At 45.3% G+C, this 23,083-nt stretch overlaps 1 long non-coding RNA gene across 16 annotated transcripts in view; it reads left to right on the forward strand.

Moving 5' to 3' along the window:
• The first annotated feature begins 376 nt into the window (after nucleotides 1-376).
• Nucleotides 377-23,083, forward strand: part of LOC141575701 (uncharacterized) — a 136,747-nt gene continuing 114,040 nt past the window's right edge. For all 16 annotated transcript variants that reach the window (XR_012503419.1, XR_012503420.1, XR_012503424.1 and 13 more), the window contains exons 1-2: nucleotides 377-817; nucleotides 1,239-1,349. This is a non-coding gene — a long non-coding RNA (uncharacterized LOC141575701). The remainder of the gene's footprint in view (nucleotides 818-1,238; nucleotides 1,350-23,083) is intronic.

Genomic DNA, 23,083 nt, shown 5'->3' on the forward strand with positions numbered 1-23,083 from the left:
CGCCGCGCTCCCCGCGCCGCCGCTAACTCGGAGTCCCGGGGCGAGTCCGAGCCGAGGCTGGAGGAGCCGGCCCGGCTCTGCAGGGAGGCGGCGGGGTCGACTGCTCACTGGGAAGCCACCTCCATGCGACCCTCCCCTTCCCGCCCCTTCCCCTCCCCCCACCAGCCTGATCTAGGTTCTTGGGCTCTTATTGTTTTAATGAAATTTTTGGTTGTAGTTGTTTTGGTCCTTGAATGTGATTTTAGCTGCGAGTAACGTGTCCCGCGCTCCTCTCAGGCTCCCTCGGAGGGTTTTTCAGAGAGGTCTCAATGCATCCATTTTCTCAGATCCTCTCCTTCGTTCGGGGAAGGATCTGGGCCCTGCAGTCGCCCTGGAACGCGAAGGCGGTGGCTGGGGCTCGGAGGGCTCTGCGCGGCGGCCGTGGGAGCTCCCGGGTGGCGGCGGCGGCGGTTCTCCGGGGCTGGACACCGGGAGGGGAGCAAGCCGATTTTCCCAGCAAGATCTCCATGTACAGCTACATCTTTAGGGCCGCTCGGGTTAATATATGTCGTCAGAGGCTCCCCACGCCAATCCCGGGGCGGCGGGGGCGGCGCCTCGCGCTCTCTGCAATAAAACTTTTTGATGTTCCCGTTGCTAATTGCTGAGGTCCTCTTCCAGGATTGGCTGCCCCTTCATAACCATAAGATAATTAAAACGAGGGGGGGTCGGGTTAAAAAAACTTTTTTATCAGCCAGAGGTTAATGCAAGTGTTTAACAGATGCTTCACTATTAAAATATTTACCCCCCAAGTCTCAAATGTTGAAGAATCTTAAACCAGGTACAGTATCACTCCGCTTTCTTTTTTGGTTAAAAAAAAAAAAAAAAAAAAAAGGAAGGCAGATATTGCTTTTTGAAGTCTTTCGTAGGTAAGCGAGGCAGGAAAACCAGCGGGAAGCGAGCGCAGTTCTGAGCAGGGCCGGGAGCGGCGGCGGAGGGCGGCCGGGCCCCCACCAAAGCGCGGCCGCGGCACCGGGTGCGGGGCGCCGGGCGCGGCGGGGCCAGGCTGCGGCTTTGACCTGGGCGCAGGCTGGGACCCGCCCGCCTCGGCGTCGGAATTGCTGGACTTACCCGGCGCGCTACCCAGGCCAGGGCCATCTTGGGTAGCTTGTGTTTTTGTGGTTGGTTTTGGAGATCGTGGTTGAGACCAAGGGAGGAATGGTCACGCTGATTGTAAATCCTCTTACTTCCATATTCTTTAGGGACTGCAGCCCCAGCGAGGACCTTGGGCGAGTTCGAAGCGCGGTCACCCCGATTCCCCGAATTCGTTGTGTGGCCGGTCTGGTGTTCCCCTGGTTTAACTAGCCTGCTTGGTAAGTAACTGAATATTTTTTACAGCGTGTTCAGAGCTTATTTTCCAGTTTTTATGAACAAACATATAAATACATCTCTGCATTCCTGCCTCTCCCATAAAAGCGGGCATCTGTGGAAAGCAGGTTTAGTTATCGGAGGGGAACCATTAAACACCCGTTTAAGAGGCAGGCCCGGGAGGACGGCTCGTGGATGTTTAGACTGCTGGCCTTGGTGATCTTGAACGCATTATAACGGAAAATGGATCTCCACTTGTAAGTCACCGGCCGCAGGGCACCGGGGCCGCGGCGCCGAGTGGCGTGAGCATCTTGAGAAGGCTCGCAGGGGGTTGGGGTGGGGGGGGGGTGGGAGGACGGTGGCAGGAACTGAAATGATCCCCGGGGCTTGGCCGGAGCCTCGAGGGGAGGCTGATGTGTAGCGGAGGATTTCCACATGGGTCCGTGTGGAAAAGCGTGTGAAAAGGAGCCTGGGGGCTGTAAATTAGAAGGGGCCCACGCAGAGTGTGCAGAAGCCGAGGCGGCCTGCACAGCCTGGGACTGACCGCTAGGCCTGGCCGGGTCACCCAGGGGAGACCAGCTACTCCACCCTAGGCATCATCCCCTGGAGGCAGGCAGAGGGAGTCCCAACCCCAAGGAGTCAGTGAGGACAGTCCTTTCCTGCTGTGCGCTTTTTGCGGGGCACACGGTAGGTTGGGTAGGTTCGGGGGTGGAAGGCAAGGTCGAATAGAGGTTGGACTTGCAGGGCACCCAATGCCTGTTCTGCCATGGATTCCAGGCGGCTGCCAGCCACTAACCCCAGAGCCTTGGGCAACAGCGTTGAGAAACATTTTTTAGGTTTAGGGGGCCGGGCTGTACCAGAGGGAAAGGAACTCAGTGAGTCAGCGAGGGTCGTAGAAACCCAGGCTGGGAGCTCATTCTGTCCCTTCTGCAAGGGGTCAGTCTCCTGGGATGCCCCCAGCAGAGAGAGCTCTTAAGGCAGAGAACAGGGGTGGGGAGTAGCAGAAACCAGATTTCTTGGTAAGTGTCCTTTGGGCTCAGAACAAAACTGCCACCGAGAGCTCCTCACCCCCACCTTGGGTAGGTCTGTCTGCAGTTTTGAGCACAAGGAGAGTCTTTTAAAGACCTTGCTCTTCAAGGGAAGAATATAGGTAGTGTGGTCAGGTTCTGTTTACATTTTCACTGGGGAGGCAAACCCTGAATGTATAAATACTGGTAGTCCAATCCTCTGATATTTGATACAGTAAAGAAAAAAGTCTGTTTATAAGAACACATCTAGGCCTTGGGAGCAGGTAGACAGAGTGAGATGCTTGCAGCCACATCGGGAACAGCTGAAAATGCAGGGAGAGTAGTTGCCGGCTGTTTTCAGACCCAGAGGGAGTTTTGGGCATTGAAAGGAGGAGGAAGAGGTGAGACGGAGGGCTGAGCTGGGGACTGGGATGCTGTGTCCACCAGAGGCGAGTGGCCTCGTGGCAAAGGCCTCAGAAGTTGCTACTCTCAGCCTTTCTCATGCTCTTTTAATTGAAACCAAAAAAATGGACGAGCCCCTTCATGATCCCAGATAGGCTGGTGGGTGATAAAAGAGATGGACAACACGGGACAGAAACAGTCGTAAAAGATGCTAATCTGAACATCAGTCCTCACTGACAGTGTCATTATCAGTTAATTAATGTGATCCAAGGGCCTGGGGCTTCGTGAATCTCAGAAAGCCAAAAATACAGAGGCTACAACCCTAGAAATGTGGCTTGGAGGCAGGGGACACATGGGAGAGCTCTAGGGCCCTTAACTGGCTGAGTCACTCTGAATGCAAAGCCAAAGGAGCCCACATTCTCTCGTGCCCTCTTTGGGACATTTTGCTCCGGGTCTAGTGCTGGTGCAGTCTGTGCCTTTGGAAAGCTGTGAGGCCAAGCTGCCATCTCAGGTTTGCCCCCAGTTTAGGTGACTTGTGCCTTCTGAGGGGCTAGAGATGGAGGTGATGATAGTGGTGGTGATGGAGGGGGAGTGTGAAGAGAAAAGGAGGATGAAGGTCCCGGCTTAGTTGTCAGCTTGGGGACCCCACCCTGGGCTGTCCTGGCAAAGCCTTCCTTCACGGATCCCCGAAGGGCATGTGTACTCCAGGATCCCAAGCATTTGAGAAGATGTGGTCTGGGGGCTGCTTGGGGTGCCTGCGGGAGGAATCCTGCCAGGAGGAGGGCGTGCTAACCCCTTCCCCTTTTCTGAGGTCCTGGACTGAGCTGCATCCAGTCCTGCTCAGGTGGGGTGACTGCTCCAGGGGAATGGGGCAGGGGGCAGCCCCAGTTTGGGGGAGCGTTTGTGACCCCTGTGGCTGATGATGGTCCCACTGTGCTGCCCATGACATCTGTCTTCAGCTAAGCAGACAGTGCTGGGTTCAAACATTTATTTTGGGCCCATGTCTCTGTCTCTTTTCCTTCCCTCCCACCCCTTCCCCTGGAAAAGATTCAAAGAGCACGGCAGAGCTGCACCCTCCCCTGCAAACATTCTGGGTTTGTGAGATATTACTTTAAAAATCAATCTGGTTTAAACTAAATATTTTCTTAAAAACTTCAGTCTGTTTTTAGGGAAAATACAGATCTTTTAGAGGTATTTATTATTTCAAAGACAAGGGCAGTTTGTATCTTGTGTTTTGCTCATGAGAACTCAAAATAAACTGGACCTGAAAAGAACCAGGCCAGGAGGCCAGAAACACACATTTTATGTCTACGGGAATTGTGGTTCAGTTCCCCTCAGTGTTTGTTAAGTCTCGTTTTACCTTATTTTCCTAACCAACATAATAGAACTGAATCTGGGCATTGCTTTAACTATGTATAAGGTGCCTTTATAAGGTGAATCCTAAAATATGCTAAGGACCCCAGAAGGAACATCAAAGCCAAAAGTGGCAGAAAAAGCAATGTGTTCTTGAAGATGTCACCGCAGCCCCACCTGCTCCAAGGACATCCTGGGTGCTTGGCAGTTCTGTCTGTCATGGGAAGGGGTTGAGTCATTGCATCCTCTGGCCACTTCGCCCCAGAACCTTTAGGACGTGTAGAACAAGCTGGGTTGTCTGAGTGGCGGCAAGAGTCTCCCTGTCACTGGAGTTTTGAGGTCTCTCTCTTTCTTGTTTTCCTTCTGGGGCGTAGTTGGCTGCAGGCCTGGCCAGGGGCAGTGGTTCCAGAAATGAGGAGGTGCCCCAAGTACCCGTCTACAAAGCAGAATCAAGCTTGATCAAACTCACCTCTGCTTCTGAAATAAAGGGCAGAAAGAGCTGCCCTTGGCTCTGGTGGGGGCGCCTCTCTTCAGAGCATTTTCTTTTTGGACGTTGGGCTGGAGATGGGGGATTTGGTGAGTGAGTCCTCTCACCCCCTCTTTCCCATCCTGGCAGATCTGCGGATGTAGTGTGGGGAGGGCTTCCAGCTGCAGGGGTGACTGTAGGGGCTGGTTGCTCCGTGTTGATTAGGAAATATTGAAGTCGGTGGAGAAAACTGTAATTTGCTGAGTGCTTGTACCCCCCCCAACAAATAAGGCTTTCTCTCTGTCCTTCTGTCTCTACCTCGCTTTCCCTCTCTGTTCCCTTCTCTCTCCTTCCCTCTCTTCTAATTTGGCTTCCAGCAATGTTTGGATTTACTAGGTTTTAAATGTCATAGAACCTGAAAAATTTGAGGAATACGACACTGGTTCATCCTTAAGTCAGATCCTTTAAGAAAAAAAATTTTAAAAAACCTGAAATGTAATTGACAGATAACACTGTGTAAGTTTCAGGTGTATGATGTGCAAGAACCATCTGAATGTCTACAATTATAGGCAAGGGGAAATTGCATTTTCTCCAGTCAGTGACTGGATAGTCACAATAACTGGTAGATGGATGCCGCTCTGGGGCAGCCTTTGTTGATAAGGGAGAACTAGAGACTTGGCCAGGTGTCTACGTCTGTCTGTAAAGCTAACATACTCAGACCGAAGCGAACAAAAGGTGACGCACATGAGTGGGCCTCACTGCAGGCAGCAGGATGTATACACGGGAAGTGTTATTAATGTAATTGTGCTGTAGTGACGTGCGGTACATAAAAGGTACGGTCAATCTGTTCTTTGCTACTTTCTGGTGAAATAAAGATGGCGTTCAGATCAACATAAGAAAATACACCCCAGGATTTATGTTAACTACTCTTCTGTGTTCTTTTGAAAATTATTTTTAATTTTTATATATATTTTTATTGAAGTATAGGCAGTTTACAACATTGTGTCAATTTCTGGTGCACAGCACAGTGCTTCAGTCATACGTGAACATACACATATTCATTTTTGTATTGTCTTTCACCATAAGTTACTACAAGACATTAAATATAGTTCCCTGTGCTACACAATATACTCTTCCGTGTTCTTGTTTCAATCAACTTACCCACACACACTAGCATTGTTTTCTTCCAAGCCAGGAGGAAAGCAGTAACATTCAGATGAGGACCACCTAATTATAATTTTGCATACATGCCCTATGGAAATGGTGAGTGATAGACTTCAGCTACCTGACTGCAGGACACTCTGGGGTTCCGAATAAAATATGAAAGCAAATGGCAGCTTAAAAATGTGGGCCTTTGGACAAACTGCTCATGTGACTGAAGGGCTTGTTTGTGGCTTGAGGCCCCAGTGTATTCCCAGTTCTAACTGTGTCCTGAAGCCTCCTTTGGAAATTCACAAGAGCTAGATTTCTCTCACCCTGGCAGTTTCTTCCAAACATTTCCTACTTTCTTCCAGGGCCTTTGCCTCTAGACAAGGGCTAACTACGATGGTTAGGTTTCACGTTAACAAAAAGAAACCATTTTATTGTCTATATTAACGGCAAACCTCTATTTTTACAAGGCTTGGGTTTAGCAGATCAAAAGCAGCTTGGCTTGATTTCTCAATATTCTCTGGAGCTTAGACAATTAACTGCAATTTTGCTCCTAATGAAACAATGCAAAACAGTTAGTTACAGAAACGTTGAAGTTATTCTTTCAGCAGAGGGTTTTTTTTTTTTAAACCTGTGTTCATGTCAGAATCTAATAAATTTGTCCAGTGAACCTGAGCTCAGTTTTGAAGGAAACCTCCTTAAGAAAATGTGTGGGTAGAGGGTCTTCATTTGCCAGGAGCCTGCTCAGCTTGCATTCCACGATCACCTCTCTGGATCCGGCAGACTGAGGTCTCCCTGGTAATTTGGGTACACCGAGTCTCCAGTTAATGACAGATAATCAGCCTTTGGGTCATTCGGTCATTCTCTTATTACAAACCCCTCCTGCACTCTCTGATCTCCTTTCAAACTAAATTTCACACAAACAAATAAAGCAAGACAGGGACAAGTTCTTAAAAAAAAAGAGAGAGAGAGAGAGAATGAGGGAGAAATATCAGAAACTCCTGATACAGAATGCTGCACAAGGAAAGGCAAGCTAAAAGAGGATAGGAAAGAACATCTTATCAAAATGAACATGTTGTGTACAAAACATTAAAGGAAAAGGCTCTGGTTTCTGTTAAAGTGACAGAAAATTAAAATAAAAATAATTGCAGGCAGAAAAGTTATAACATAAACAGAGGAGGCAGGATGCTTGCTGGAAATGCGCAGCACCACGAGGTTAATTTGTTGTTACAGATTATATATCTGTAGCGTGATTGGAGAGGCGCAACTTTGTTCCACTTTCCCAAAGAGAATGGTTTTCTTTTTAATGCTTGTGTGAGTGCCCACTTAAGTTAACACAGGCCAAAACCTCGAGGAACAAAAAATGGAATTGCATTCTGCTTGCAAAGCATCCAGCTTCAAACGAAGGAGTTGGTGGCACACAGAAAAAGCAGAATTCCATTCAGGACACATTGAGAGGCTCCCCTAGCTCCGCAGGATGGATGCTTTTTTGTTTTGCTGACAGAAGACGCAGATCCTTCTTGGGGAAGTACCAAACCAGTCCCCCCACCCCCAACCCTGACCCCTGTCTTCATTTTCCCAGTCCACCTCTGCCTATGACTCTAGAAAGACAAATTTCTGATTGGCCAAGGTTCATCTCTGACCAAATCCCTCTGGAAAAGCTGGGGAATGTGTGGCTCTAATAGGAGCCCTGGTGAGAGTGCCCCAGTCCCATTTACCTGCCCCTGCCTGCCCTTAACAGTCCCTTTGGCTCAAGTCCAGGGCTCCTAAAGGGTCAAATTCTAGGCAATGGTGTCTGCACGCCCAAGGTTTTCAGTCCTAAGAGAGACTGGAACTTGGGCTCAGGGCTTGACCAACTCACAGTTCTTCAAGTTAGAGGGGTAGCTGGAGGATCAGCAGGTGGCAAAAGTGTGACCTCCACACTGTCCCTGCTATGGGTCTGGCACCCCTTGACTTGCCAGCGGAGCTGCCAGACGACCCATGTCGCTCCCCTGTTAAAGAATCTATATACTTCTTGGTTTCTTCTATGCCCAACCTAAATGCCACCTCCTCCAGGAAGCCTTTCCAGGTACGGCTTCCTTTCTTTCTGCTCCCCCCAGATCAAGTCTCGCTTCTTCCGACCTCTAGATCTCTGGGCACACATCTTTCCCCTCCTGTGACTGTGGGTTCCCTGAGAGCTTATATATAAGGGATGACGGAGAAATGAGGCTGAATCCCGCATATCCCAAGCGCAGTTGGAGTGCAATTTTCTTTATTTTGAAAGCGACCAGAGCTAGTGGCGGAGGCAGACGTCGTGCCTCAGGGAACAAGCCTTCATGGACAAACCCTCGGGGGAGCCAGGGGAGGTTCCTGGGCTGGACCGCGCGCCCACGCGAGGGTTCCGCGTCGCCGGCGAGGGTTGGGTGGAGAGGGGGAGACCCAGCCCGACCTGTCCTCCTCGTGGCCCCTCAGCCTCCAGAGTCCCAGGCCAGAGCTAGCCGGGCGGGCTTCCAGTTCCCTGCGGACTGGTCTCTCTAAGCCTTGGTTTCTCCATCTGAGCAATGGGGTAGCGCCGCCCGCCGCGAGGGTGCGCACGGAAGATGGAATGAGATCAAGGCGCAAGCGGGGCAAGATGCCCAACACACAGGCTGCGCGCGATAAATCTGTGTATGGTATTTTCTCTTCCTGCCTCTTGAGTTTCTCGCCTTTCCTTGTTGCCGCCGGGACCCCCAGCCCGACAGCAGTGGGCCGGGTCACGTCGGAGGCTCCGCCCGGCCTCGGGACACAGACCGCGCGGGCCGCGGGCGCGGGCGAGGTTCAGGCCGCGGCCTGCGGGGAGGTCACCGCGCGGGGCGGGACGGACCCGGCTCCTCCGCCCCCGCCCCCGCTCGGCTCCCGGGCTTTTCGCCGGAGGCGGGCAGGAAGGGGTTAACGGCGCCCCTCCCCGGCCCGCGCCCCCCGCCCCCCCGCACTTCCCTCCCGAGGTCTCATTAGGGAACCCTCACCGCTATTTTCAACATTTCCTCAATCAAGGGCCTTTAAATAGAGCTGCACAAACAAATTGGCGGCAAAAGCGTAGATCTTGTCACGATTGAGACCGATCCAGTATTTCAGCCTTGTTTGCTTTGCAATTACGGGCTGGCTCGCGGCTGCGGTGCCACCGGGGCAAATCCGCCGCCGCCCGCTTTCTCCCCGCTCTGGGCGGTGCGGGAAGCCCCGGCGGAGCCGGCGCGGGGAGGGAGCCGGGGTGCGGGATGTGGAGAGGGTGCGAGGAGGGCAGGGGGCGAGGAGGGGCCGGGGGGTGGGGTGGGGTGGGGGGGCCGGGGCGGCGGACCCCTTGCTGCTCCCGGGGCCCAGGCGCGCGGAGCCGCGTCAACGGGCTTCTCGTTCCCCGCCGAGCCGCCGAGCCGCCGAGCCGCACACAGTGGTGCCACACCGTGCACCGCGCGCGTGGAGTCAGCGGCGCGCCCTCACCCAGCTTCCCTCCTCCCCTCGGCCCGCTCCCCTCTCTCCCCTTGCGTCCCGTTTGCCTCCAGTGTTGGTTAGCGGTTCCTGGATTTCCCTTTGTCCCTCGCTCTTAAACCTGCCAGCCTGCTCTGTTCTTGTTTCTATTGCTGCTCATTCTTGTCCGATTTTTTGTACAAAGTGACTTTAAATCGGCTGCAGGAGGAGCAAAGCTCCAAGCGGTCCTTTAACCCGCGGGCCCGCTCCGTGCGTGGCGGCGCCCAGAGGGGTCGGCCTGCGCCGGGCAGCCTGGCTGGGCTCGGCAGCACGGTGGTTAACTCGCACAGGGTCCTAAGCCTTCTGTTTCACAGACAATTACATCTTGACTGCTGTTTAGGCAAATTGTAACATTTACTCTGCTCTATACCGAGGACCACTTTTAAAGTCAAAAACAAACACTACATTTCAAGAAGAAAATATGATAATAAATCTCTTTTTATGGATTCTCTCTGCGTAAGTGGAAACCACATGATTTAAATCCTCGACACCCCCGCCCCCTTTTCTGGCCCAGCTGAAGTTAGACGCATACCGTCTTTTAATACACATTCTCCGTGCCTCGGGGGAGGCACCCGCGTTTGTCACGTTCAGTAAAGGTTCCAAGATTTCACAGCCTACCCTGACCCCCGGAGCTGAACGCAGCAAGGATTTTGATATAATTAGGTCTGGGATGTGAGGTCCATTTTCACACGGATTCAAGAAAGATGGGCATGATGTGCAATGAATTCATAGCTTCATATTCCCTTCTAAATGACTACCCATCTTCCTCTCATGTCTACGTGGGACAGTTGAGGCAGAGAAATATTTTTACGAGACTCTAGGGTACATACTAAAATATGCTTCTTTATTTAAAAATGTATTAGCTAGCGACCTACATGTGTTTGCTGGTGGTCATGAAATAAAGCCATAGCTGTTCTTGCCGCTTAGCAATCTCTTGCATGCTTGTTTTTTCTTTTCTTTTCTTTTTTTTTTTTTGGTTTATAATCCCATCTTCATTCTTCCGGATCACCTTCCGATTGTCATGTTTTGGTTCTCAATTTTATTTAAGCAACCCTCAGAGATGGCAGTTTCCTGAAATTGTGCGATGACAAAGTCACAGGATAAAACTTCCATGAGTCACACACATCCATGTGTGTCTCTCATGCAGTTTTCCAGCTGATTGCTTTAGTATTTCTGTAAGAAATGGGAAACAGTAGTGAGAAGTGGTACCACTTTATAAGAATTCTCTCGTCACCGGAAAAAAAAAAAAAAAGGTCTGGCATATTATTCAATGCACAAATTACATTACTTTTGTGTGTGTTAATCTGTTTAGTATTAAAACTACTAGAGCGTTTTAACCATTAACATGTTTTTACCACACCTTTTTCAAGTGCATGATCTCAGATAATTATGAAGATTTTGATGCTAATCCCATGTTAAGTGAACAACTATGAACATACCCTGAAAGCATTATCATGTTTATAGAAATGCCAACAAATATGATTGTACAGGGAACATGATGACTTTTTATCTGACTTCATCCTATAAGGATATACATCCATTTCTTTTAAAGTCAGGGCAGTTTTCAATTACTTTTTAACAGATTTGTTTTTCCAGCTTCACGTTTCTCAATGCCTATAAAGCACAGCAACTTCGTACTGACAGATACATATTTTCCCTTTATTGTTATTCATCAGCTTCTCTGAAAATTCACTAAAATAAAATAATATACAAAAATATCAAAATACAGAGAACAATTATTAGAGTCTACATATTTATTTAGGTAAGCCAATGTTATTAAAATTAAAAACATGTGCCTGGGATATAAATGTTTCTTTAAGAATTCTTTTTGGGATACATAGTTATTATTTTTTAAACCAACTCAGGTTTTCAAGTACTGACTTTTCCCCTCTAAACAGGCACTGCTTTGTCTTAAACAGTAGCTCCTGGAACAGTCCCACTCTTAGTATTTTAGACTTTTAAACAACAATTGGAATTGGATAAATACTTTCAGCTGGGAGCACTTTCCTAATATCTTTGAAGGTTATAGGAGTCCCTGTTTGTGCTGGGTGACAAACAGACAGTGCACCGGACAGTCAGCTTCTACTCTCTGCAGGAATCTACCAGAAAATGGGAGTTTCCCTAAGAGATTGCTGTGGTCCATCTAAAAAAAATTCTGGAAAGATGTGAAATCAGAGAAAATGAGTGAGTGCTTTTTCTCATTACAGTTATGAAATGATGGCTTAAAGAGGGATGCCAAATATGAGCCTGGAGGAAAGCAGAGACAGAACATCTAAAAAAGAAAGCTTCGTTAGTCAAAAGCTGGCTCTTTGTCTATAAACAGGAGAGGGATGAGCTGGAGCTGCATAACCAAATAGATTGGCTTTGGGTTTGTTTTTTCCAATTCATTGATTTTTAAAATATTATTTTCCCATTGGGTGAAGAAGCGTAATCAAGGAAATATATGTAAATTCTCACATATGGAAAAATTCTAGCTTCCTTGATTTTAAATAATGGGTTAAAATATAAGGACCTTGAACCCACTATACCATTGTTCTTTCTAAATGAATGCATGTTGTCACAACTGGGGTCAAAAAGCATTGATTCTTTTTCAACTTGGTGTTAAGCCAGAGGAATAAAGTACGCTGCTCAGATGATTTCCATAAACTCCAACTTGCTGAGAAAAAGATGAAAAAAGCCCCAAACTTTTTCTGGAAGAAGTCAGGCAACTTTACCTGTCATTAATCTGGGATAAATAAAGCAGAAAACTGCCAACTTATTTCCCTAATAATTCTTTCTGCTTTTCCAGACAGTGTTAAGTTCTCTGTATCTTGTGCTATTCAGGTAAAGATCAGGTCAGCAATGGAATTGCAGAATCTAATCAAGTAACTATGGTTGCTTTATCACAAGTAAAAATTATATATGGGCTGTTGAAGTGCTTTGTCCTTTGAGTGCTGAATTTTCCCTTTTTCAGATAGAGTGATATTTAATGAAGTGTTTATCAGGATAAATATGACAGTTCGGCAAAGATAAAACAGCTATGTTAAGAAAGTGGCATTTGAGTTCATGTGGTGTGGGCTCAGGCTGTGCTTTGTGAATTACAGAGCTTTTAAAATCACAGCCTAGGTATTTGTAATGAAAACATCTGAGAAGAGGACTCCAGTGTCCTCAACGCTCACCAAGAACCGTCTGAATGTGTGGAAGTTACTGGATCAGGCCTGGAATTCTTCTCATTGCCTTGGATGCTAGGAGTTTTGACTCATAACCTCAGAGACTTCTGAGCAAATAGTAAGCCAAATACATTTTATTATGTTATTGTGTCCTGCTTCATGTCAGAAATAATTTAAAGCAGTTTTTTTCCCCCAAGGATTGGTAAGATACATTTTTCAAAATCTGTTTGTAAAACTAATTCCTGTGAATAGAATTGTAATTTATTTTATTACCAGATCAGCGATGCTCTCTGGTAACTATTTGGTCCCAAGATGAAGCGAAATCACATTTAGAATGAGACAAATTGTAGAAATTAATTTTGAGTGCATTGTAAAGAAACCTTGGTACATAGAAATAAAGCTATTATTATGCATGTAAAGTAACACCACGTAACAAGTAAGAGCCAGGCTCTGGAGGCAGAGGCACAATGTTGAATCTTGACCAGAGCAACTGTAAGTGTGTGATCTTGGGAAAACTACTCAACGATGCTGAACTTCAGTCACCACATCTGAACAGTGCGCATAATAATTGTAGAATCTGTCACAGTGTCATGATGAACATTTGGTGGGATGATTCACATGAGGCTCTTCACTGAAGTTCTGGCATACAGTAAGTCCTTAATAAACAGTAGCGCTTCTCTTTGGCATAGCTGTCTGGCATTAAGATTGCCGTGCCAGGTGTCTTCCTGAGAGCCACCAAGTAGTGAGTGTTGACAGTCCATGGACTGCACAGAGAGTCGTACCAGGAGTCGACATTGGCTTCCAGACCTCAGTGTTGGCAGAGTGAAGGCAAAGGCTTCTGCATGTTTTTAGAGACTCAGAAAGGTATGGGGCAATGGTCTGAGTGAGAGCAACTGCCAGACAGGCAGAGGAGCTCTACCTTCACGGCTCCATCTTGGCCCCATGTAGTAAGTCGTCTGTTGGTGTTTAACACAAAGAGCAAACTGGGGCAAATGACACCTTAAACACATAAAATCCCCTCAGTCATGTCTTCCCACTATTTGCATTGCATGCCCCCACAGTAAAACAAAGGCTATTTATTGGCAAATTATGTATCTGCACTACTTCACTGATACATACATTACAAACCCACGTAAAAAAGGGCAAGATAAAGACAAATTAAACAATAGGTTTAAATATTTCAGGGTGAGATTTGGCTTATTCAGCTGTGGGTGCAAATCCACATTTTGCACAGTCTTGGTCATTTGAGGGTGCTTTGGCTGATTTACTGTCGGATTCCTGTTGTCTGTGTCTCTGCCTTGTTTTGTGGCTTTAGGACTAAAGTGCTCAATATGGAGGGAGGGTGGTATTACTTCCGTCATCCTCTTGTTGGTTTATGCCTGTATTCTTTGAATTATCTTCCACCGAAGGTTCTTTGCAGGAATCTTTAAAAGCCCTTTGTCCGTTTGGTGAAGGTTGTTTTCAGTACACCTGGATTATATGACCTGCTTCCACCTAACTGAGCCAGATAAATGGTAACGCATCTCAATCCATGTGAGCCTGTGGTGGTGCTATGGAGTTCAAGCTTATACTGCTTGCCGCAAGACTGGCCAACAAATTGAAAGACAAGTTGTTGGGGCATGGTATAGCGACTTACTTTGGAAAGCCAGCAGACAGAAAAGACGGTTCCCAAAGAACCATCCTGCCTAAGGTAGAATTCAGGTTTCTTTTATGTGAAAAGGGAAGAGGGTGTGGTTGGTTGTTGCAGACTTCTTTGTGTTAGAATCCTCTGTTCTTGGGCCATCCATGGAGGTCTGGTCATAGTGTTCCTATAAGGCTCCAACAAGACAAAGTTATTCTCTGTGCTGAAACGTTTTATCTGTATTTGAATGGAAAAGTATTATACGTTTAAAGGTTAGAGCCTTGAGGATGGGCTATTTTGTATATTTCCAGGCTACAGGCAACATTCTTTTAGTGATTAACTTGTAGCCAAAACAGTAGAACACAAAGGTTAGAGTAAAAGAAACAGATCCAATATGGAGTCAGACTTGTTCTCCCCTGTCTCAGTGGGGGTGCGCTCAGCCCCTCTGTCCTTGAGGTCTCCCCCTCCCCTGTGTGCCTGGGGCAACTGTTGATGGGGACCCAGTGAGGGCATGGGTGAACTCGTTCCTGACTGTTTACATAAACAACAAATACAAAGAGAATTTCTACCACGGGCTTCTGACACCCCCTGTCCTGCAGACCATTGTCCTAGACTCAGAAGTAACTGTAGTTCCTGCTGTTTCTCTGCCTTGGAGTTCTGTGGCAGAATGAATGAGCCTCTTTGGGGCCCTGGACTTTAATTTCTACAGTGTGCCTTGATCCACTAGCCACGGAGTTGTGCAGCTCTTCACTGCTTACAGGTCACTTCCACAACTTTCTTTCATTTGACCTCAGCATCTCTGGAGGGTGAGTGAAATAGGTCTGATTCTGTTCATTCCAAAGGTGGAAGAGATGAACCATCAGTGGCATTGGCCTGAGATGCAACATAATGGCCCACGTTCCTACAAGTGGTAGGCGGTGGGGCAGGGTTTGAGCTTGTTTTCTGAAAGCAGTGTCATGCTGTTTCTATTTCATCTCCTTTATGGGTTTTTAAACTATATTCATATTTGCCTGAACTGAAGGGAGACCGAACTACAAAACTGAGGAGAAACAGTGGTTCTAAGTGGTGCTGGGAACAGACTGAGAGAAAGCATGCAGATTAGGGTCAGTGAGGATCGAATGGGTGATGTGGAGGAAAGAAATTCACATGCATTGTGCACAATTTATCCCATGATTTTTATACACATTACACCTTTAATATAGTTCTTTACTTGGAGGGGTAGTTTTTACATATCAGGAAATTGAGGTTCAGAGATGTTAAGTAATTCATCTAAAGTGCACAGCTTTTAACTTACAGAGTTTAAACCAGAGAAGGCTGACCTTAAAATATTTATATATATATTTCAGTTTCGGGGTAATGTTAAAAATAACTGAATATGTTAAACTTGAAAGCCTTGCTAGCAGTTTTTGTACCAAACTGAATCTCTAGCTTTGGCTAAAAATCAACCTTGACAACATCACATGCCAACAAGGATTCAGAGAAATTGAATCAGTAGTACACAGCTGGTGGGAGGGAAAAATGGGACAACCAGTCCAGAGGACAGATTGGCAGTTTCTCAAAAAGCAAACACGCAACTACCATATTACTCGGCAATTGCACTCCTGAGCATTTGCCCCAGATCAGTGAAGACTTAGGTTCACACAGAAACCTGTCCACGAATGTTTATAGCAGCTTTCTCCACAATAGCTCCCAACTGGAAATAACCCAGATGTCCTTGAAAAGACATACGAAATCTTAGCCATTCTGCTAATAGTTAAACATGTGCTGTTAACCATAGTACATCCTTACCATGGAATACTACTTGGCAATGAAAAGGAATAAATTATTGATAAGCACAACAACCCAAATGAGTCTCCTGAGAATTATGCTGGATGGAAAAGCCAACCCCAAATGGTCATGCACTGTGTGGTTCCGTGCATGTAACATCCTTAAATGACAAAATCCTAGAAATAGAGAAAAGATTAGTGGTGACCTGGGGTTAAGTATTGGAGGGGGTAGAGGGAAAGTGGACATAGCTATAAAAAGGTAACAAGGGAGATTCTGGTGACGGAAAAGTCCTGTATCATGACTGTATTGACGTCAACATCCTGAGATATTGCACTGTAATTTTGCAAGACAGCACTATTAGGAGAAATTGAGTAAAGCGTGCATGGGGTCCCCATCATTTCTTACAAACTGCAGGAGGATTGTCTACTACCTCAGAATAAAAAGCTTAACAAGAAAGCGTGCTGTCCTTCAGTGAGTTCAATTCGATGCCTCACAGAACACCTGCCAGCAGAGGCTGGGTGAGCACCGAGGAGGCGTGAGCTTTGAGAGTGATTTTCAGCACACCCCACAAACTCTTCTGAATTTATTCCCTCTGATTTTTGGTACTGGTTGTAGTGCATTCTTACTGCTACTTTAGGGAGGGAAAAAAATGTCACCTCTCTTGTCATAGGACTTCCGCTTTGCAAACTGGGGTGATTTTTTAATCCCTCGGCTGACAGATTTACACATTAGAAGATGAAACTAGACTATTTCAGACATGATTGTCTCAATCTATTTTTAAGTCAATCAGAGAAGAGTACTTTTTAAAACTTACCCTTCCTTTTTCTTTTTTACTTGATTTTCTTCTTTTTTCCTTCTTCTATTTGAACCAAAATTTGTTCTGTGTAATCTGAAAAACAACATACACGTGCTGTAGATGGAATTAGTAATATCCTTCTTAAAATGAGAAACAGAAAGATACACTGAGTTTCCGACAGTACCATGCACTTGCGGTACGCTTGGACATTCTTATTTTCGGAGAGAGTAGTGGAGATTACAAGTGTAGCTAAAAAAAAAAAATCTATTGGTGGTTTGTTGGGAAGATAAAGTCATAGCAGTTGTTGCAGGGGGCTGGTCTCACTTTGCCAGGCCACCAGCGCAGCCCCGGGCCTCTGCTAACACCTGACAGTGCGGGAGAGTGATTTAGTCACTGCAGAGGAGCTGCCTTCATGACAAATAGGGGTTAAATTGTGAGAATTTCAGGACACATTTTGGGGAAGGATTAAATAAATCAGGGGACTTGCTGACAGCAAATAGTATCTTTGAGTGGCTGATTTGAAACACAGAATCAGAGAATTGAGATGAATCCCAGGTGGTCATTGGGAGCTGGAAAAAGTCCCAGTGAGTTGGCTGACTTCAACCTCGTTTCATCTCAGCATCATTACATAGTCTTTAAACAATGCCTTATTAATTATCACCCCAAGAAAAGATTATGCAAAATACAGTGGCAGAATTAAGATATGTTAATCCAGGGAACATTATTCATAGTTCATTTAAATGATTTCTCTCACCATGGGTTTACAATGCCCTAGAACTGTCTTTTTATAATCTTTCCAGTTCTATCCCTGTTTGTGTTACCGTAACACATCTTTTTCAAGGAACTTAAAAGTGCATTAAATTTTTAACTATCAGAATGTAAAGAATTTTTGATTCTTACAGTGCATAAGTGCCTCTTTCTTCTCTTATAGTGGTGAATGATAAACTTTATTCAGAGATGCTATTACCGGATGTTGAAAAATGAAGTCTTTTAACTCAACTAGCTGGGAGAGGAATGAGAGATGCTAAGAAAGGCGATTGGTATCACATAGCTTGAAAAAATAATCGGGCATTTCCAGCTGCTGACCAGGAGGAAGTGGAGGTGGGGTGGGGAGGGGCCATGAGACAGGTGAGCCCCCGGAACAGAAATTCCTAGCTCCACATCGATTCAGGAGAATTGAGAACGGCTGGGCCATCTCACTTCATAATTTTCTCAGACCAAATAGACAAAGAAAAAAACAAAACCCAGCAAAAATCCTGAAACAACAACACAACGAAAACTTTAATACGAGCCAAAACAAAAACTGGGCTTTTATGAGGTTGACTTGAGGTCAGGAAAAGAGTGATAAACTTTGGAGAGGAAGAAAGAAATCATCAAAGCCTAGAGAAGCTCAAAGTGGAGTTTAATAGCAGCTATCGTGTTGCGCCCAAGCCTGAACCACTTCTGATGCAGCTGTTTCGTTTTAAGATGCTCCTGGTCCTGACCCACTTACACAGGCCCGCGCAGTGACCCGGGCGCACACAGCCAGGCACTCGGGCCATCCCAGATAACCGGAAACCCCTCAGAGAATTACTGCAGACGCAGGGGGAGCCGGCACGATGAAACCCAATATAGCAGTTAGCTGAATCCCGCCTGAGGTTAAGCCCGGGGAGCAATTAGCAACAGCGGGAGTCTCCTTGTACCTGTCAAAATTGCCCTGATGGCGTTTTGTGAAAATTATACATGTGCAGGGAGTTATGTTTTCTGTTGAATATTAATGGACATTGGGTAGTAACTTGGCTACAATTTTTTTTTTAATTAAATACTTAAGGTCGAGAGTGGTGATAAGTTTGTCACTCTGGAGGATTTTTAAATTATTATTATTGAAATATAGTTGCTTTACAATGTTGTGTTAGTTTCTGGGGTGCAGCATAGTGATTCAGTTATACATATTTATGTATATATATTTTTTTCATATTTTTTCCATTATAGATTGTTATAAGATATTGAATGTAATTCCCTGTGCTATACAGTAGGACTTTGGGTATCTATTTTACATGTAGTAGTTTGTATCTGCTAATCCCAAACTCCTAATTTATCCATTCCCACCTCCTTTCCGCTTTGACAACCACAAGTTTGTTTTCTATGTCTGTGAGTCTCTTTCTGTTTTTTCAGTAAGTTTATTTGTGTCATTTTTTTTAAGATTCCACATATAAGTGATATCATGTGATATTTATCTTTCTTTATTTACTTGCTTCACTTAGTATGATCATCTCTAGGTCCACTCATCTTGCTGCAAATGCCATTATTTCATTCTTTTTATGGCTGAGTAATATTCCATTAATATACACCGCATCTTTATCCAGTCATCTGTCAATGGACATTTGGGTTGTTTCCACGTCTTGGCTATTGTAAATAGTGCTGCTATGAACACTGAGGAGCATGTATCTTTTCAAATTTGAGTTTTCTCCAGATATATGCCCAGGTGGGGTCACTGGATCGTATGGTAACTCTATTTTTAGCTTTTTAAGGAACCTCTAAACTGTTTTCCATAGTGGCTGCACCAATTTATATTCCCACCCACAGCGTAGAAGGGTTCCCTTTTCTCCACGCTGGAGGATCTTTGTAAACATTGCAAGACGTTAAGCCTTTTGGCGATTTCACTTTATTGAGTGGCGAGCTTTGTCTTCCTCTGCACAAAAGCAGGATGATTTATTTTAGGTGTGAATGTCCCCACATGCAGTGAAGGGCTTGGGGCCCTAGAGGTTGGGCAAAGCCCTGCTCCGCCCCAAGCCAGGAATTAGAGGTTGGAATAATAATGATAACAATAGAAAAAGTAACACAGCCAGGCTGTGTTCCAAGTGCTTTCCCCATATTAACCCATTCATTTTTCACAGTTACCAACTAAGAGACAGTTATTATCCCATTTTACAGATGAGAAGCTGTAGCAATAAGGAAGTCACACAGCTGGGGAAACACAGGCAGGAGTGAAACCCACTCTTGTCCGCACCCCCGCCTCGGGTGCCGGGTATTTGCCGAGCACCTGGCGCAGGGCAGGCACTGGGCTCTCTGCAGGCCGGCTTCAGGGAACTCAGACGGACATCTTCGCCTCCTTTGGGCACAAAGTCCGAGGACTTACTATATAAGGAACGTGGTGTTGTGAGAAGGATGGCATGCTGACTTTGACATAAGCTCTTTCATAAAAATAGGGAGCGCAGCTCCTTCCCACGGCCTTCGGTTGTCTTCTGCCTCCGCCCCCCCGGAGGTCGGCTCCCTTAAATGTGAACGGTCCGTGCCAGCCTCCTTCCCTGTGCTCTGGGTGTGTCTCGGGTCCCAGGCTAGGTGGGCGGGCTCCCTACCTGGATGGGACTGTGCCGGGAACAGTGGCAGGAGGGGTGGGACGTGCTGGTGGGGCGATCTTAGAACGCACTGCTGCTAACCTATTTTTGCTTTGTTTTGACGGATAGCTGTACTACCCTGGAATGTGACTCTGGGATCCTCAACTCAGAGAGGGCTTCCAGAAGGGGGTTTAGAGAAACTCCAAGAGCTCTCTTTCACACAAAGGAAGGTCCGAGCTACTTCTTCTGAAGATACAGTCACTGCTGTTATCTTTGACCTCTGCCTTTTTCTGTCTGGATCTCTTGGAAACCTTCAGACTATTTCTTCCCGGGATTCAGATTCAGAATTAAGTAGAATCAATGACATGAGGTAGCTCTGAACCTAGTTTTTGAGACTTGGGTCTTGAATCCCATCTGAAATCTCCTCTAAGGTGTTCGCCTTACTGGTTATGAGTTGGATTCCCAAGTTTTGGTGCTTGGGACTCATCGATTCATTCTGCATCAAATGTTTATTGAGTGCCTACTGTATGCAAGACTTAACACCAAAACTTGAGGTCCTAGAGTTCATTGGTTTTCTTAAAAATTCTAAAAACAAAAACGCTAACTTTAGAGCCACAAGAGTATTGAGGATAAAAAGGAAATAAGTTAAGTCATGGATTGTTCAGAAAACAATGATTCACCAGCTTTGGAGGCAAATATTCAACTATAAAAGCTACTGGTATGTATCAACAGATTTGGTAATGAGACACTATAATTTTTACAGGAACGTATCTAATCACTAACACTGAGACCCAGCCTCTTTTGAATGAGTAAAATAAGAGAGTTTTATTCAAGCTACTGATAATGGAAGTGACACATGTGCGTGCAGTGGACCTGTGGTTGAAGGCCCAGCTGATCAGGAGCTGTGTTCTGTGGTTTTAGCCACTTGTGTGTGATTAAACCCTGCAGCATAGAGTCTGTCCCCCTGCATTTGGTTTATGAAGAAAACTAGTAATGTGATATTGCATTAATGATCTAGTTTCTCCAAAGGAGAGAGTATTGGCCTAACACCTTCCTAAGTTGTAGCTGTCAACATGTTTAGTTTGCTTCTAATGGGAGCGAGGCTGGAGAAAGGAAAAGTTTCATAGAAAAGGTTATGTGATATTAATAAGAACCATGTTCTGTTTGATGTTCTCTCAAATTATGTGTGCTTTATCTTACTAAAAATTGAACCATTCAAAAATAATAAATCCTCCTTTTCTATGGCCCCCAAATGATCAACATTTCGGATGATCAAAAAATTTTTGTCCTCAGGATAGCCCCACTTCTAGCCCAGCTTTATTTGCTGGTGCTGATTTACAGCTGAAAGCACCACTTCATATTTTTTCCAAGCATAAAAGTCACAATGCGTTTTACAAATACAAGAGCTTAAAATCCATGAACCTCTGTATTCCTATTTTTTTAAAAATTCTTTTGTAAGACTGTATTCAAATTGGTTAAACAGATGGCTTTCTATTTTCGAAAAAAAAAAAAACTGCTAAAAATATTCACCTCAAGATGGAGAACTGGTAGGTTAAATTTCATTCTGGAGTGCACTTTTACAGCCAAGTAATTAACCTTTGAAAATGAGGGTATTTGAAAGAAACAAGGAAAATCTTAGTATGAGGATTTCACTAACCAGCTCCGAGATGCTCCAGTCGGTGGTTAATAATGAAAGACTTTAAAATATTTTACAAACATAGTTTAATTTTCCAAGTTTTCCTGTTTTCTCTCTTTATTACAAGAGCCTTAAGACATAAATACTTCCAGGAGTGTTTTTTGTAACAATTAGCTATTGGCACAAAATTCTTGGCAGAGGATGGAGGTGTGGACATTAGTCAGTCAATCATTTATTTATTTATTTATTTATTTATTTATTTATTTATTTATTTATTTTAGTTGAAGTATAGTCAATTTACAGCATTGTGTTAATTTCTGGTGAACAGCATCATATTTCAGTCATAAGTACACATACATATATTCCTTTTCATATTCTGTTTCACTATAAATTACTAAAAGATATTGAATACAGTTCCCTGTGCCATACAGTACAAACTTGTTTATTTTATATATAGCAGTTTGTATCTGCAAATCTCAAAATCCCAATTTATCCCTTTCCGCCCTTTTCCCCCACTGGTAACTGTAAGCTTGTTTTCTATGTCTGTGAATCTGTTTCTGTTTTGTAAATAAGTTCATTTGTGTCTTTTTTTTTAGATTCCACATCTAAGTGATATCATACGGTATTTTTGTTTCTCTTTCTGGCTTACTTGACTTAGAATGACATTCTCCAGGACCATCCATGTTGCTGCAAATGGCATTATTTTATTCTTTTTTATGGCTGAGTAGTATTCCATTGTATATATACCACAACTTCTTTACCCAGTCATCTGTCGATGGACACTTAGGTTGCTCCCATGTCTTGGCTATTGTAAATAATGCTGCTGTGAACACTGGGGCGCAGGTGTCTTTTTGAATTAGAGCTCCCTCCTAGCCAGTCAGTTTTAGTCCCTCACCTTTGCTGGGTGCCGACCACGTGTGGACGTGTCTTGCATGCTTGTGAAGGGATGCAGCAAGTGACAGTAGGTGGAACCTGCTCTTGAGCTTACAGTTTAGTTAGGCTGAGAGGAAACAGGTTAAAGAAAAGTTAAAAGGAAAAATAGAAAGGAATAGTAGGTGGAGGGTTGAGGTCATCCCTAGTTGTTATCTGAGACAGACCAATTTTGGGAAAGCGGAATATGGGCACATGGTGGGGGAAGAATACCCTAGAAGGGAGGAGAGTTTCATTTTGGAGCCAGAGAGATCTGAGTTCCAATCTTGGTCCCACTGCTCTCCAGCTGCCAAACCTTGGGAAGTTACTGCATTTTTCTGAGCATCTGGTGGAAAATGGTGTAAGAGTGACTACTTAATTTTGTTACAGAGTTAAATGAGATCACATATACAAAGAGGTACGTAAGCAGCCCTCAGTAAAGGCTAATGCCCTTAGTTGGAGAGAGAGTCCTGAGTGAGCGTGAGTAAGGAGAGGGCTGGTCATGTCCGTGGGGGCAGTGAGAGGACGGTTATGAGTCCTGGAGGGAAGAAGTGAGTAAGAGAAGTGACATGAGACAAAGGGAAAGGTAACTTAAGATCAGAGTCATTGATTTATCTCCTCATTGGGCCCCTTTTAGGTGTGAAGCCCTCTGCTAGGCAATGGGGAAGCAAAGACAAAAAGCCTGAG

The sequence above is a fragment of the Camelus bactrianus genome, chromosome 31 (assembly GCF_048773025.1).
Source record: "Camelus bactrianus isolate YW-2024 breed Bactrian camel chromosome 31, ASM4877302v1, whole genome shotgun sequence".
Lineage (NCBI taxonomy): Eukaryota > Metazoa > Chordata > Mammalia > Artiodactyla > Camelidae > Camelus > Camelus bactrianus.